We start from the raw sequence: 13,409 nt of genomic DNA, 5'->3' as shown, positions 1-13,409 counted from the left end.
GTTTGTGCCCCTATTCTTCACTGGTGCTATTGGTGTGAAAGAATGACTACGCATGACACTTTTATATTGACTATAACACCTTAAATGTTGTGACCATAAAGGACAAATATCTTATTTCAGTCATAAACGAATTGTTGGACAAATTACATGGGGCCCAAGTCTTTACCAACATCGATCTTTGAACTGGATATCACCAAATCTGGATGGCTGATAGAGATATTTCAAAGACAATATTTAGCACTCATGATGGTCAATTTGAGTTCCTAATAATACTCTTTGGATTAACAAATGGCCCAGCTACATTCCAAAGAGTCATGAACAATGTATTTCGACCAGTGTTCTGCAAGTTTGTCCTTGTATTTTTTTATTATATCTAGATTTATAGACAAACTTGGGAGGATCACTTGGAGCAAGTGAGGGTGGTTCTACACACTCTAAGGGACCACAAATTTGTAGCCAAGAGGTCTAAATGCATCTTAGGACATCCTAGAGTATCCTACCTTGGCCATATTATGGATGAACAAGGTGTAAGCGCAAATCTTGAGAAGATCGAGGTCATGCTCTCTTGGTCTAAGCTCGCATCCATCAAGACATTAAAAGGATTCCTTGGACTCACTGGGTATTATCGAAGGTTCATGAGAAACTATAGCATTATTATTGTCACCTTAACGGCAATGCTGAAAAGAAAGCATTTGCATGGTTGAAGGGGTCTGAACTCACTTTTGAGAAGCTCAAGTGGGTCATGTGCAAGGCTCCCATGCTAGCCTTACCAAAATTTTTGAAAGCATTAGTTGTGGAGACTGATGCATGTGGCATCAGAATTGTTGTGGTCTTGATGTAAGAAGGCCACCCATTGGCTCTCATAAGTAAAAGACTCACCAACCGTGCTAAGGCCTTGTCGACATACAAGAAAGAAATATTCGTTATCATATTAGTGCTTAAGAAATGGAGACCATATTTACTTGAGAGGTGCTTCGTGGTCCGCACCAACCATAAGAGCCATAAGTATCTCATGGAACAACATGGCTCAATCCTGCTTCACCAAAAATGGGTTGCCAAAATAATGAGGTACAATTTCAAACTCCAATATAAGAAGGGTCTAAAAAATCACGTTGCTGATGCCTTATCTTGGCGAATGGAGGAAGCAAAATTAAATGTTTTTTTTGTTGCAACTTGTAATATGGGGAGTAAGGCATGTAAAATGCAAAAAGATAGTGAAAAAATATAGAAGTTGAAGAGGATCTTTGATGAGGATCCAAATAGCCACTCCCATTACCAAGTGAAGGGTGAAGTCTTTTACAAGGAAAGATTCTTACTTCTTGATGATGGTGAGATCATCTCTGATATCATACACCATTACCACTTATCCCCTTTGGATGGTCATGAAGGGGTCTTTAAGACCCAACAAAGGATCAAGGGTCAGTTCTAGTGGCCCAAAATGAAAGAGTATATGATGAAGTTCATTAAAGAATGTCTTGCTTGCCAAGCCAACAAATATGAGGCTATCAAGCCCGTTAGCTACCTCCACCCCTTGCCCATACCAGACCGATCTTGGTCCAATATTTTTATGGATTTCATTGAAGGCCTACCTTCCTCCAGTAGGAAAAAAGTCATATATGTTGTAGTTGATAGACTCACCAAATTTTCTCACATCATGGACTTGTTTGTTAGGAGCATTTAGTGCACCTCGTCATGTGATAAGACATTGTAAGTTCAATACCTACCGGTATATAGGTGGTTGTGTAATCAATTATAAACAAAGGTAGCTTTAACTCCTGCAGCTATGTTACGAGAAAAAAAAGAAGAAATTCAACTAATGATAATGACTCTATTATGCTTGCCTTAGAAAAAGGTGAATAATAAAATGTCTCATGGTTGTCTTTTCGATATGAATCTTGTATAGAGTGTTTTACCTCCCAATCATACAAAGAATAGAATAGTCGTTTAGAAGGTTGTCTATGAAAAGTGTGAGCATTTAGAAGGTCTCTTATGAGAAGTGGAATGTTTAGAAGGTTGTATATAAGAAGTAAGAGTGCTCAAATAGTCTTAGCCTGCTGCTTTTGTAATCACAACTGAATATGAATGTTGGAGATGCCATCTCTCATTGCAGAACAGTAAAGAAATTTTTGAAAGCTATTAAAGCAAAAATTATTTATTTAAACGAGATTCAATCTCATGCCATATGAATTATAAGCTTTTTGGGGGATCTTGGTTTTGTGAACTCTATTGAGAGACCACTGAAAACCTTTTGTGATAATGAAACTATTGAACTAATAATCATTTAGTATGTATTGATAAAATTGATACGCAAGAAATGACTGCAGATCCTCTTACTAAAAGGCTAACACCGAGATCATATTCTGATCAACATATAATGAAGATGGTCTATTTGATTTTTTCTTATATATGACAATACATTATGGTTATATGTGATCATATTTATAAAACTAAATTGATTTTCAATGTTTTTTGTGTAATTTTGTACAAAGTATCTCTCATTTGAAAAAAGAGAACAACAGAAGAACAATATTAAAAACACCAATAGAATGGGTTAATGACAAACCTATTCATAAAGATATTCTTAACATGCTAAACAGTGAAAATAAATAGTATTATACTATGTGAAAATATGACATCTCGTATAGAGATGTTCATCATCATGACTCATAATTCATTCCAGTGATACAAGATAACATGTAAACGTACATGAAAATTAAATCAATATAACAATATAGAATTTTGATAAAGTATTTTTTCATGTCAATGAGTCAAGTTGGAGAATGTTGGATTTTGGATCAAATCATGTTCAACCTGGATGTGACCCATATTGACATCGGCACATCAAGGGACATACATAAGTATGGCTTTTGGGTTTATTAAGGGGTTACAAAACAGTTATGAGGTATCAGAATTGTCCATTAAAACATATATCAGTGTCTATTATGGACCTCCACCAAATCTCCCTATAAATAGGAGTCTCGTAGTGGTGTGATGAGTGCCACATACATGTATGATTTATCTCTCTGGGTTCAAGGGTACTGCTCACCTCTTGACATTCTGGCTTGGGCTTATTGCGAACGTTGATTGGTTAAGGAGCACGTTGACTGTAATGTCACGTATTTTCATACTTAGTTAAAATTGAGATTTTTAAAAATTTGGCCAAGTTTGGAAGAAAAATCGTTTGAACCTCGATTTTAAATTGATATTTTTGAGTCTCGGTTTGACACAGATCTCATCAACTAGGTCTAAACGAGCCAAACGAAACGTGAGAAAAAACTTTATTTTCGACCTCTAAGTTCGAGCAAAATTTGGGTTATTTTCTGACAAAATTCAGATTTTGATATTCATGTAATATATCGTTGGATGCGTCTCAGAATTCTGAGTGCAACAATATCTTGTCTTCCTGATTTTGAGTTCTGATTTATCTGAAAATCATAATTTTTAAAAATTAAGCAGTTTATCGAAACAGATCCAGAGTTGGATCAGATTGGATCCAAGGCCTATGATCCAAACTAACATGGATTTGGGTCTTATTTAAGTCCTACTTAAATTTGGATTCAATCCATATATTGATCCATTTTTTGGGTATGGGTTTGAATCTCAGACCCGGATACGGATCCAAAACCAATCCTCATGATTTTCCTGCTTTAAATAAAATAGAAAGCTTTATTTTGGGGTTTAATAAGGTTAGGAAACCTTATGGGTTAATTTGGTTATTTTTTGGTACTTTTAGATCATTTTTAATTAATTAATTAATATTAATTCTGAATTTTATTTTTGGGGCTGAATAGAACTCTTTAAAAGAATCCTTATTCCGGCTTAAGAGAGGTTAGAAAAGAGTTTTAAAAGGATTGGAAGTTTTTGTTTTCGAAAGTCAACATTTTGTAGTATTTTTAAAAAATTAGGAAACAAAGTGAGAGAGTGAGAGTACCGATACTGATAACATTGCTTAAAACAATATATAGCATTTTACCCAGTATTAGTATCATGATGATGCATATAAAGTTATGCTTGTGAATTGTATAATTTGAGTGATCATTTGAGACCCTCGGAGTATCTAATGTGATGTGGGGCCCATATTCAAGTGGAAGTCATTCAAATGCTGAATCTCAAATCCTCACTTTTTGAGGATCAACATGCACGTTTTGAAGGAAATTAAATGGATCTTTCATGGGGAAAAGGCTTGTAAAGTTGCAAGTCTGCCATAACAGCCCGCAAAGGGCCCCAGCTTCTTGGTTAGGGAGACCATGGTCTGTCACCTGGCATTGGAAGACCATGATTCAAAACTCACAGGGGATATCAAGTCGAAACAGGGTGTGATTTCCAGTTTGCAAGGCGAACCTCAAGCATTTTACCAACCGAAAGCTTGTCAATGTGCAGTCACTGACAAGGGGTTTACCTTAGACTAGCCAAGAAAAAAAAAAGTCTGTAAGCAACTGTTTTCTAGCTGTTGATAGACATGATCTTGCATTCTAGATTTTTTTTTCATATCCAAGTTTGGTTGGCGTAGTGGGGTGGGGCCTTGGCTGCTAGACTGGCAGTCAAGGTTCGATTCCCATGGGAGTCACCCCTCTGTGCAAGCCAATGCGTAGCATAGGCCCTGGGGGCAGGGGCCTAGCCTCCAAGTTTTACTCAGCTGGCACTACGACCTTAGGTATGGCAGGCTCAGCCAGTGCGGCCAGGTCTTTCGTACCAGGTGTGGTTTATATATATGAAGCTCGAGAAATATTCTTTCCAGTGGGACTGAACCAGAGCCCCCACTTAAGTTAGTGCTTTCACATTCAATCCGAGTGGCCTCAATATTATATTAGTATAATAATAATAATGTTATTTTCACATACATGCTGGCGGGCTTGCATGCTTTTCTAGGTCAAAAGCTCAATTAACTACATGTGATTTGCATCTGGATAAGTCATAAGTGCGCTAGTGAGCCTTCACATCCCCCACTGCCTTAAATACACACTGTCACACTTCTTATTGCCGCAATTAGCTGGTCCCATTGCTTTAATTATCATGAGATTAGTGCACATTATCCCAACTTCACTTATTTTTCATAAACTTTATTTCAAACTTCAAAGAGATGATTGATCCTACAATCTATGCCACAGGGACACGCCATTCTAGCTGCATGTCTCTGGTGACACGCTTGAACATTTGACACTGACACCGACACGTGCAGCATTATTTTAATATTTTAAAATAATTTTTTATTATACTTTAATAAAAGAGACTTTGTAATGTTAAAATATTCAAAAAATAGCTTTTTATTGATTAAAAAATGTTAAAAAAATCCATGTCCTCGTGTACCATTTTTGAAAAAAAAAATGAACTTTCAAATTGAATCCAAATCCTGCATCCTTGAGTCCACGAATCATTGTGACATAGCCTACAATCACTCAGCTGACCTGACGGTTGTTTAATCAAATAAAATTACTAGAATTGTTTCATTATTTATTTCTTTTGTAAAAATGAGATGAATTACTTTATTAACAAAAAACTAAAAACTCATTTCATATCTAAGGTGGGTTTTCAAAATTCATTTGATGTAATAAGCAAAAACTTGGTATATTATGCAAAGCTACAAGGTCGCTCTTGAAACCTACAGATTGACACCAAAGTCAAACTACAAACTAGAATATGTAGGAAAATATGAAAATAATTGCAGATTAAATTATCTAAAAACTGAAAAAATAGCAAGGACTAATAATATCTAAAAATTATCTCATATAGCAATTAAGACCCAACATGGTGTGGCTATTTTAGCATGAACAATTTCAACCTCTTCTCTTGAATTATCTCATATGTACAAGTTATACGTTTCGTCACCACTTTGTGGAAAATCGTTAGGTATGAATATGTCAGATACCTGTGACTCGATTGGTGAAATAGTATCTCTCTCCAAAAAAACATGTTTTTTTTTACCGACGCACAAAGAAAATATCTTGTTGCGGATGAACGAGATATGGAGGAATTGTCCATATGTATGGAGGAATTGTCCATATGTAAGATCATAATTATCGATACGGGTCTTTTCCGCATAAAAAGGGAATCTTTTGTTAGAATAGAAGCAGAAGTGATGTGGATTATTCAAGAATCGAAGTAGATTTGCTTTATAAAAAGAAGATATCAATGAACTTCTATGAAATGGTTTCACGGGATTCAGCCAATTGTCCCGATCGTGGGATATCATTGAGAAATAGGAATCGGTGTTATCAAAGAATTTCCTGCGATTATTCCTAGTATGGAGTGAGTCAATCATCCACTTTGGTATCTTATTGAACAAAAATGCTGATATTGTTCCTCCATTGATCAAGAATTTCGATCTTTGGGAAGTATCATGATCATCCAATAAGAAAGGTTTCAATTTATTCAAATGAACGATTTGAACACCTATTGATTCTAACAACTGATTGCAGAGTTGATCATTCGGACCTTTCAATTCATAGATGTGGATCTCGGACCTATGAATGGGGATATTCCCGATACTCACAAAGAAAAAAGTAAGTGACTTAGACAAAAAGAGAAGTGACTTGGACAAAAAGAAATGAAGTGACTTAGACAAATCTTGTTTGTCGATAACCTTGGACCAATCAATCGAATGTTGATTAATACGTAATCGATCGAACACTACTTGAAAACGGTTCTTCTGTTCAGAAACGAAATGCTCCAAATGCTCCTGGAAATTCTTGCTCCCATTGGACCATTTGTATCTATATGCATTAGGATCCCGATTCATGGATCTCTCGGTTCGAGAAATAAGAGGATCGAACCATTTCTTCTGACTCTTTTTCACATTCGATAAATGTTGGTTGATCATATATTTCATTATAGTTATATGATTCAGAGTATCATTTCCTATTTGATCCCTTTGAATTCCATATTCGAAGTTGCGATCGGATCTATTCATTAAAGAGAATCTATTCGATAGATTTCTTATGTACCCATAGGTGCTATATTGGATTTGAATCAGATTTCGGATCAATCTATATTGATTGACTGCCTCCATTATGTTGTTGCTAGCAAATACCACTATTTTTGGTTTTGGATCTTCCAAACCATTCCTGCAGGAGATCCGGACCCATTTTTTTCTGATCCTTCGATAAAAAGATTCATTCTCTTCATAAAAAATATGAGGTAGAACCAATAAAGAGTTCTTTTTCGATTCATCCCTGGAGTTGAATACCTCATTCAAGAATTTTTTTTGATCCAACCCGTAGGAATCCATAGAAAAGGCAAATCCCTTATGATACACCAGATCAGGCTCGGTTATTGATAGAGTGAATAGATCTGCCATTTCTTGAAATCTCTCTTTTGATTCAAAATCGTGGTGCAACGTGTATCTCCCTTTGTTCCGGTCATGGAATAGATGGAATAAATCACAAAATGGGTTTTTGTTCAAGAATGAGATCTTATTAAAACTGTCCATATCCGATTCATCCCTCGGAACCATATCACATCCCGGATATGATGAAATAGGATGAATTGAGACGGTATTTTGTAAATACGTAATTATCTTGAATATATCAACCATTTCTTTCTTTTTCGATCGCCTGGAAGGGACAAAAGAAAAAACATCTTGTTGTTTCTTCAACAATTTCTGATCTCTAGCGAACCTCTCAGTAGCATTCGAAACCAGATGAAGTTCTGACCATCTGTCGGAGAAAAAAGAACGAATTGATCTTGTAGGATTCCCAATAAATTCTTCGATTTTTTCCGGAAACAGATGATTATTCATCTGCTTTTCACGTTCCGTGAATAGCCGGGACATTGAGGAATATCCAGAAGGGTATTTCGGGAATCGATCTGATTCTATCTCTGTTCGTTCCGTTTGAAGAGAGGAAGGATCCCAAAGAATCAATCTTTCTTTTAGTTGCTGAATCTCTGTTTGATTGATCAATGTGTGATATTCCGAATCCTCATTACTAATGGAATCAAAATTCTCTCTGGATTGATCAGAAGATCCTTTCAATTGGCTAGAATCCGTTACTTGAACGAAAATAGATCTTGTGGAATCATATTGAATATTTGACGATACATTCTGTACCTTGCTAAAAAACCGATCCTTGTTTACCAACCACATATTGTCTAACCAAATCAAATTCTCTCTCGATACGTTCCTCAAAAAATCCGATTCGTGATGATTCTTCCCCCAACTAACGAAGAGATCTTGGTGGAATTGCCACACATGAAATTGAGCACAATTTTGCAAAGAAATATCCCACTTGTTTCTCGAGAAGAGATAGGAAACATGCTCAATATCATTTGATTGAATAGTTGCCTCAGCTCCTTGTTGTTTGAGGAAACCCTCCACTTCAATTGGTCTTTTTTCACGAAAAGCAGACATGAGATAACAAATCAAGTGTTTCGCTAAGATTTCGAATAGCTGTCCCGAATTCAAATTGATTATGTTTCGCTTCTTCCTCGGAGAAAACGATCAAACAATTCCCAACCATGGTCCTTGCGGATCGGATCATCCATATAGGATACAAAAATAAACTCCAGATATTTGATATCTTTCTCTTTGAATGAGATCTCAATTCCAGCTACTGTTTCATTAGATATCTTACAACTAGAATCCCTCTTTTTTCCGATCCAGTTCCTCCACCACCGCGAACCCCAGTTAGATTCAGGCATGATACACTTTTTAGTTATTGGGAGGACCCAAGTACTCTCTTTCGGATCCATGAAACAACTCTCAGAGATCTTTTTCCCTTTTGGAAGATACAGGAGCGAAACAATCAACCTATTGATATTGGGAGACCAAAAAGATTCTTCCAATGTATCATTTCTGGGTCCAATGGAATTCATAGGTATAGGAAGAAGCCCCATCAAATAGAGATTTTTTCTTTCGACCATATTTCGATTGTTAATACGATATATAAGGACCGCTACTACAAGCAGTACTACACCTTTGATCGTGAAATATCGATTGCTTGTTGAACCCTGTGAATCACGTGAAAGCAGGACACTCCAAGTTTGGGGGCCAAGGAGTTTCACAAAACGTTCTTGGTGGAAAAAAATGTGAGTGAAAGACACCACTGAATCGAATTTGGTCCATGAATCTAAGAAATAGCGAGAATTCTTGATCTCTCTCAATATCTCTCTCAATTCAAAAATACAGGATTTGAATTGATGCCGTTTCATTGATTTCTCCTAAACGAAAGATTATATTTCAATTGAAATCCACTTACACAAAGACAGCCCCCGTTGATGACGAGTCTCCGCGAAGCATCCATGGCTGAATGGTTAAAGCGCCCAACTCATAATTGGCAAATTCGTAGGTTCAATTCCTGCTGGATGCACGCGAATTGGAACGTTCAATAATAGAATTGGCTCCGTATCAACGGAATCTCATCATCCATACATAACTAATTGGTATATTCATACTATAAGAATAAGATAGAAACGGTAGAAACGGTAAGAATTCTAATTCTTATAGATACTGGAACTCATAGGGAAGAAAATGGATTTATGGATGGAATCAAATATGCAGTATTTACAGAAAAAAGTATTCGGTTATTGGGGAACAATCAATATACTTCTAATGTCGAATCAGGATCAACTAGGACAGAAATAAAGCATTGGATCGAACTCTTCTTTGGTGTCAAGGTAGTAGCTATGAATAGCCATCGACTCCCGGGAAAGGGTAGAAGAATGGGACCTATTATGCGACATACAATGCATTACAGACGTATGATCATTACGCTTCAACCGGGTTATTCTATTCCACCTCTTATAGAGAAAAGAACTTAAATAAAAAAAAAAATACTTAATAACATGGCGATACATTTATACAAAACTTCTACCCCTAGCACACGCAAAGGAGCCGTAGACAGTCAAGTGAAATCCAATCCACGAACAAATTTGATCTATGGACAGCATCGTTGTGGTAAAGGTCATAATGCCAGAGGAATCATTACCGCAAGGCATAGAGGGGGAGGTCATAAGCGTCTATACCGTAAAATCGATTTTCGACGGAATGAAAAAGACATATCTGGTAGAATCGTAACCATAGAATACGACCCTAATCGAAATGCATACATTTGTCTCATACACTATGGGGATGGTGAGAAGAGATATATTTTACATCCCAGAGGGGCTATAATTGGAGATACCATTGTTTCTGGTACAGAAGTTCCTATATCAATGGGAAATGCCCTACCTTTGAGTGCGGTTTGAACCATTGATTTACGTAATTGGAAGTAACCAATTAGGTTTACGACAAAACCTAGAAATCGATCACTGATCCAATTTGAGTACCTCTACGGGATAGACCTCAACAGAAAACTGAAGAGTAACGGCAGCAGGTGATTGAGTTCAGTGGTTCCTCATATAAAATTATTGACTCTAGAGATATGGTAATATGGAGAAGACAAAATTGTTTGAAGCACGGATAGAACCGGAAGCGCCCCTTGTTTCAAAGAGAGGAGGATGGGTTATTCACATTTCATTTGATGGTCAGAGGCGAATTGAAAGCTAAGCAGTGGTAATTCTAAAGATCCCCCGGGGGAAAAATAGAGATGTCTCCTACGTTACCCGTAATATGTGGAATGGAAGTATCGACGTAATTTCATAGAGTCATTCGGTCTGAGTGCTACATGAAGAACATAAGCCAGATGACGGAATGGGGAGACCTAGGATGTAGAAGATCGTAGCATGAGTGATTCGGCAGATTTGGATTCCTATATATCCACTCATGTGGTACTTCATCATACGATTCATATAAGATCCATCTGTCTAGATATCATCATCTACATCCAGAAAGCCGTATGCTTTGGAAGAAGCTTGTACAGTTTGGGAAAGGGTTTTTATTGATCAAAAAGAAGAATCTACTTCAACCGATATGCCCTTAGGCACGGCCATACATAACATAGAAATAACACTTGGAAAGGGTGGACAATTAGCTAGAGCAGCAGGTGCTGTAGCGAAACTGATTGCAAAAGAGGGTAAATCGGCCACATTAAGATTACCATCGGGAGAGGTTCGTTTGATATCCAAAAACTGCTCAGCAACAGTCGGACAAGTGGGTAATGTTGGGGTGAACCAGAAAAGTTTGGGTAGAGCCGGATCTAAATGTTGGCTAGGTAAGCGTCCTGTAGTAAGAGGAGTAGTTATGAACCCTGTAGACCATCCCCATGGAGGTGGTGAAGGGAGGGCCCCGATTGGTAGAAAAAAACCCACAACTCCTTGGGGTTATCCCGCGCTTGGAAGAAGGAGTAGGAAAAGGAATAAATATAGTGATATTTTTATTCTTCGTCGCCGTAAATAGAAAGAAAAAATAATGAATGATGTGGATGGGCGAACGACGAGAATTGAACCCGCGCATGGTGGATCCACAATCCACTACCTTAATCCACTTGGCTACATCCGCCCCTACTCTGACTCAATTAAGAGTAAGAGTCATGTCTTATTTCGTTTTTAATGTCATCTTTCATTTTTAGCCTTCATCATAGACTCTTCTTTCTGACTCTCCTTTTCTTCGCGCCGAGATATAATTATATATATGTTATATATGCCTTGTCATAGGAGGCTAATCTCGTAAAAAACAATAACAATAAAAAAGTAAAACAGGAAAGAGATTGGAATGGAATCATCATGTGAGTAAAACGTGACTAAATAGAACGGAACAATACCCAACCTCTTGGTTGGTAGATGTAAACACCCCAAATTTTCCTCACTCATTCTCAAACAATCCTCCTTGTTCAGTGCCAACCCTGTTAGGTCAGTGTAGGAGTCAAACCCTGAGTCAGTTTTAGAAAATCACCATTTTACCCATTTTTTTAGGAAAAATTACCAATTTACCCCTAGGTCATCCCGGACCCCAGCCAGTCGGAGTCAACCAAGCTCATTGGTTAGTTCAGAACATCTAGAATATCAATCATTTCAAACTCATCTGAGCTCATAATGAATAAACCATTTTCATTTCTGACCATTCCTGCCAAAATGGGATCATTTCTTCAGAAATGAGCTTACTTCTCACTCAAATCCAGGCCAATTGTCTCTGAGTCAGTCATTCATAGTCAGTCATATTCCTCAGAGTCTAACTTCAGCTCACCAGGAGTTCAAGCGCTCCAGTTTCAGTTCGAAATCATTTCTAAGTGTCCAGGAGCCCATTTTAGTCCATTTTAGCTCTTCTAGCTGAAATTGAGCCAAGTTTAGACAGTTGAGCTAGTGTTTGAGCCTCAATTTTAGTTCACCTTAGTATTAATGACCTTTGTTTCAGCTCAAAGTCAGCCCAAGTTCATAATTCACTTCACTCCAGTGATCATTCCGTACCATTTCTCTAAAAATGGCAGCTTTTCTTGAAAATTCAGTCGAAAAGGTCAGTTGAGTCAGTGCCTGGTCAGTTCATTTGAGTTCTGAAACTCTAAAACTCAGCTCAATCTAGCTCATCTCAGTTCAATCCAGCTCGAACTTCAATTTTCAGTGTCACTCTGACCCAGTAGAGTCCCGAAAACCATTTCTTGAGCTATTTTGCAAATTTTATCAATTTTAATGCTTTTTAAACTGGTACAGCTGCCAATCGGGGTCTAACATCTAAAATTCTCCATTCAGGGTCTGCATTTCGCATGTCATTTCTCATCATTTCATATCATTTCTTAGCATTTCATAACATTTCATCACATTTCATTTCATTTTCGAAGTCCAGAACTCCAGTTTTATAAATTTCAATCCAGATTGAGTTTTAAAAGTTTTCAGAAATCAATTTCAAACCTCGGGTTTCCAAAATTGACATTTTCACCCCGGGAGTCTAAATTTGGAAATATTTTCTCAAAAAAATAATCTGGATTTCTTTCAAAATCAAATTTTCAAGTTTTACACTGGATTTGCTTCGCAACGAGCTATTAAACTTCAAAATTCGCGATCGTTTCAAAAACTGCCAAAAATAGCTCGTTTCGTATGGAAATATTTTCTCAAGAAAAACAATCTGGATTTCTTTCAAAATCAAATTTTCAAATTCTACACTGGATTTGCTTCGCAATGAGGTATTGAACTTCAAAATCCGAGCTCGTTTCAAAAACTGCCAAAAATAGCTCGTTTCGTTTGGAAACTTTTTGAAAAGACTATTTTACCCCTCTAATCATCAAAATGAATTTCAAAATCAAAATTTGGACCCGCTCTGAGATGGCCCATCCATTTGCATTCTCTTGTTTTAATTTATAAGAAAAGAAAAAAAAATTATCTTTTTCTTTATTTTTTTTGTTGTTTGTTTTATTTTATTTTATTTATTTATTTATTTTATTATGTTATTCTTCCTAAGGTGGGACCCACAAGGTGGTCACCCAAACCTCCAGCCCCACTTTCCATTTTTTTCCCCATGTTTTTCTTTCCCTTTTCCTTTTTCCCTCCTTTTCTTTCTTTCCTTTTCTTTTTCTTTTTCTTCCTTTTCTTTTTCTTCTTTCTTCCCT

General features: G+C 36.8%; 1 non-coding gene across 1 annotated transcript; it reads left to right on the top strand.

Annotated features, from left to right (window-relative positions):
- Positions 1–9,228: 9,228 nt before the first annotated feature.
- TRNAM-CAU (transfer RNA methionine (anticodon CAU)) lies at positions 9,229–9,302 on the top strand. Its single transcript has one exon. It is a non-coding gene; the product is annotated as a tRNA-Met (tRNA).
- The last annotated feature ends 4,107 nt before the right edge of the window (positions 9,303–13,409 follow it).

This window comes from Nuphar pumila, chromosome 4 (assembly GCF_984573655.1).
Source record: "Nuphar pumila chromosome 4, dmNupPumi1.hap1.1, whole genome shotgun sequence".
NCBI classification, from domain to species: domain Eukaryota; kingdom Viridiplantae; phylum Streptophyta; class Magnoliopsida; order Nymphaeales; family Nymphaeaceae; genus Nuphar; species Nuphar pumila.
The sequence above is the reverse complement of the archived record's forward strand: the minus strand, read 5'-3'. Positions and strand labels throughout refer to the sequence as shown.